Consider the following 4,685-nt stretch of genomic DNA (forward strand, 5'->3'; position numbering starts at 1 on the left):
TAATTCCAACTAAATGTTCCAGTGTCTGTAACAGGATGGTATGGTCAATGGTGTCAAATGCAGCACTGAGATCTAGTAAAACAAGTACAGAGACAAGTCCTTTGTCTGCAGCAGTTAGGTCAGTAGTAATTTTCACCAGTGCCGTCTCTGTGGTATGATGTTTTCTAAATCCTGACTGAATGTCCTCAAGTAAACTATTGCTACGTAGAAAATCACATAACTAATTAGTGACTACCTTTTCGAGGATCTTGAAGAGAAAGGAAAGATTAGATATAGGTCTCTAGTTTGCTAAGACGTCAGGGTTGAGGGAGGGTTTTTTCAGGTGAGGTTTTATCACAGCTACTATAAATGACCGCGGTGCATAACCTCTTAATAGAGACATATATGGGTAACTCTTCTTTAAGTAGCCTAGTTGGGATGGGGTCTAAGAGACACGTAGATGGCTTAGCTGAAGAGACTTTTGACATTAATTGTTGAAGGTCTTTAGGACAGAAGCAGTCTAAGTATATGCCAGGTCTTGTTGTTTCTAGTGTTACTGCATTTAAGGGTGAACTGTTAGAAATTGAGGGCAAAAGGTGATGAATATTTATCTCTAATTATTATAATTTTATCATTAAAGAAGCTCATAAGGTTGTCACTACTCAGAGCTATAGGAATAGATGGCTCAACAGAGCTCAAGAGATCTGTTGAGCCTGGCTACAGTGCTGACAAGAAACCTTGGGTGGTTCTTATTTTCTTCTATTAGTGATGAATAATAGTCTGATCTGGCATTTCTGAGGGCCTTCCTATACATTTTCAGACTGTCTTGCCAATCTAAACAAGATTGGTGGAACGCTATTCACTTTCAAGTTTTCAAGGGATTGGTTTTAATTTGAGAGTTTGGGAGTTATGCCACGGTGATAGTTTCCTTTGCTTCATCTTCTTTTTGAGAGGAGCAACAGAGTCTAAAGACGTCCATAGGCAGGTCGTAGCACCTTGTACAAATTTATCAATTTGGGAGGGACTAAAGTTAACATAAAGGTCCTCTGTTATATTAAGGAACAGAATTAAATTAAATTCTGTTTATATCTTCCTTAAATTTAGCTATAGCACTGTCAGATAGTCATCTAGTGTAGAAGCTTTTATTTAATTTAGCATAGTCTATTAGTAAGAATTCAAAAGTTATTCTGATAAAGGATTCTGCGGAAATACTATTAAATCTTCAATTTTGATGCCATATGTCAACCCAAGGTCGAGGGTTTGGTTAAAACAGTGCGTGGCCTTATGCACACTCTGACTGAAACCAATTAAATCTAGTGAGTTGAAAGCAATACTAAGGCTATCGTTGTCAACTTTCACATGGATATTAAAATCACTTTCAATAAATACTTTGTCTGATTTAAGGACTACACCTGATAAAAACTCGGAGAATTCAGATAAAAATTCAAAATATGGTCCTGGAGTTCGGTAAATAACAGCAAATATAATTGGCTGTAATGTTTTCCATGATGGGTGTGAAGATTAAGAACAAGGTTTTCAAACGAGTTATAAGTTAGTCTAGGTTTAGGATGAATTAAAAAGCTTTAATCAAAGAGGCTGCTGCTACTAGTACTTCTTTAGAAGACAGAGATCTAATATTTAACAGTCCACATTTTTCCTATTCTGTTCTATTATTGCAGTGGTAGTTTTAATTCAATTAGATCCTTAAGTATAGCCCCTCTTTACTTTACCTTTGATTTAACCGATCTGAGTCGGGGGACTGACACCGTGGTTATTAGACTATGAGTTGGCGACTGACCCAGTGGAAGGACAGAGGAGCGCATTGCACTGCACCTCTGATTACTAGTATCAGACTTGGGTTGTCACGGTTTTAGGGCCGATAATGGACTCGTCAGATTTTTTTATATGAAAGCGGCTCCGTTAAAAGTGGGATGAATGCCGACTCTCCTAATTAGACCAGGCTTTCCCCAGAACGCACTCCAGTTGTCCACGTAGGCCACATCATTAGCTGGGCACCACCCTGACAACCAGCAGTGGAAGGATGACATGCGGCTGTACATGTCATCGCTGATCAGGTTTGGCAGAAGTCCAGCTAAAACTACATAGTCCGACATGGTCTTTGCATATGCACAAGGTGACTCAACATTAATTTTACTGATATCCGATTTGCGTAATCGGGTATCATTACCACCTACATGAAGTATGATCTTACTGTATTTACGGTCATCTTTAGCCAGCAGCTTTAGATGGGATTCTATATCGCCGGCTCTGGCCCCAAGGACACACACGACCGTGGCCGCTGGAGCCGCCAACTTCCCGTTCCGCAGTATAGAGCTCCCAATAACCAGAGTTGGCTTCTAAGCGGTGTGTTACTGAGTGGGGAAAAACTGAAAGGCAAAGATGTTGGTGGCCAGCCATAGGCACCGATTTGGAGTGCCCGCTGCCGTGTGCGCTCCTCGGGTTTAAGCTAGCGCTACGCTTGTTTTGGACAGTCACCCACTCGCCCGGCTGCTCGGAGTCTGCCAGGGATTTGCTAACGGAAGCTGCAGAATGTTGGCCCGCACCAGCTATGGGGCGCTGGCTAGCTACGGAAGCATATGATTTTAATGCCATGGTGCGAAGCCGTGCCTCAAACTCACTAAGCCTCGCCTCCAGGGCAGCAAATACACTACATTTATTACATGTACCGCCATCACTAAAGGAGGCAGAGGAACATTTGACACACAGAACAAGAGAGTACAGGACAAGGACAGGAATTAGCCATTGCTAATGGCTAAGCTGGAGTAGCTAACAGTGTTCTAACAATTGAGATCAGCGAGGAAGTTGCTGTAAGATAATGAAACTATAAGTGCTTGAGTATAACTAGTGTTTAAATACAATCAAGCACTTAGCCACCAGATTTAAGCAATAAAGCAGTGTTGAGCAGAAAAGTGGTGTCCGTGAATTAAACAAATGCTTAGGCCTATGCCCTGTTGATGCGGGATTTAAGTGAAGGAAGTGTAATTTAATGCACAATACTCTACAATTCAAGGCACTTAGCCACCAGATTCAAACAATAAAGCAGAGTTCAGTTAGTTTTTGCTGGAGCACCGGAAATGAGACACACTTACCGTAAACGTCAGCGCGTCCGTAACATGTCTACCTCTTGCTTAAAAACTTTTACAATCCCTTTTTAATTTCTTATGCATCAGATATAGTGTGTTGATGAGTGACTTTATTCTTTCCTTTAAAACCCTCTTGGTTTTTTTAAACTGACACAGTGTGTATTAAAATGTCATCTGCTCCTCCTCCTCCTTGTGTCATCTATTTATGTCCACATTTCAATAATCTCACACATTTTCTTTGTTCTTTGACACCCACTGCCATTATTAGTTGTGCAGGATGACATTTATTCACTGCAATCAGCATCGTGGGTGTAGTTTATTTTGAAACAACTTCATGACTGCATTCTTTATCTCTGAGAACAGCTTCACATCGTGCATGGGTCATGCTTTAGCATTCAACAATGTTTACTCTGTTTTTCTAGTTTAGTAAGGCGAGAGAAATATACCACACCTGCCATTTTGATTGCAATATCTCGCCCAATGTAATTGCATGACTGTTTCACACGTTTAACTATAATCAAAAGAAAGTCACGTGGTAGCAAAACATAACATACTATACATCTGTGTTGTTGTGTATATGTTTTTCAAACAGTAATGTCACTGGAAAATAATCATGAATCACCACATCCCCTGATAAATAAATGCAACCAGTGTTTGGGAAGAAACTGATGTGCTGTGCTAGAGCGAGATATGGAAAATACTAACTTTGCAGAGAAAAGCTGAATTTAAATAGAAATCTAGAGGACAGAAACTGGCCTTTTATGCTTTCAAAAAAATTTCAAATACCCTATCCTAAGCACTATTTCTGTATATACAGTGTATATATACAAATATAGATCCTTCTAACCTGCAAGTTTCTGTGTGTTTTCTTTGTTACCTTGAGGGAGGGGTACTGCTTTCTCGTCTGTGAGGCAATGATAAATCACTAGTCAGGAGAAGATGAAAGCCTGTGGGCCAAATTCTGCTTCAAAGTGTGGCCTTCAGTCGCTAGCTTATCTTGAAAGGACTGAAACAGTTCTCAAAAAACGACTGTTCTGAGTTAATCTGATTCAATTTCACTTTAACCAGACATGTTGATGGTGTGTTTTTGTCCTAAATGTCAACATCCCCCTCTCCTAATGTAACCCTAAACATATTTCAGACTGTTTAGTAAGACATGTCTTAACGATGCAGACAGTTTCAAAATTTAATGGAAGTCAACTATCTTTTGCTTATTGTCTTTATCACTTAGGTTTGTGCAATATTTGGTTTCTTTGTTCCCTAAAAACATCACAAATCCATAATTGACCATTCACTTAATCCCATCCTTGGAACTACAATTATCCAATTACAGCTTAGTGTTTTATGGTTATGTCTTGTCTTTCAGTCATTTAGTATTTGCTAGATTGGAAGATTGATAGATTGACAAGCAGTTACTGTGGTTTGCAAAGGGACAATTTTGTAAATGGGTGGTTCTGTAGAAACTTTAGCTTCATTGCTCAGCTTCTTGGTACAGCATTGTTTCAGATTGTAAATGTTATACTTTCATTTTTGTGGTCTACATCAGAGTTCAGAAAAAACAAAGTTTTAGGTCAACTACCCATGGATTTGTACTGAACAAAC

The 4,685-nt window shown here is 39.5% G+C and overlaps 1 long non-coding RNA gene across 1 annotated transcript in view; it reads left to right on the plus strand.

Moving 5' to 3' along the window:
- The first annotated feature begins 300 nt into the window (after nt 1-300).
- LOC116692041 (uncharacterized) overlaps nt 301-4,685 on the plus strand; it is a 17,667-nt gene continuing 13,282 nt past the window's right edge. The window contains exon 1 of the long non-coding RNA XR_004332623.1: nt 301-312. This is a non-coding gene — a long non-coding RNA (uncharacterized LOC116692041). The remainder of the gene's footprint in view (nt 313-4,685) is intronic.

Source organism: Etheostoma spectabile, chromosome 1 (assembly GCF_008692095.1).
Source record: "Etheostoma spectabile isolate EspeVRDwgs_2016 chromosome 1, UIUC_Espe_1.0, whole genome shotgun sequence".
In the NCBI taxonomy this organism is placed as follows: domain Eukaryota; kingdom Metazoa; phylum Chordata; class Actinopteri; order Perciformes; family Percidae; genus Etheostoma; species Etheostoma spectabile.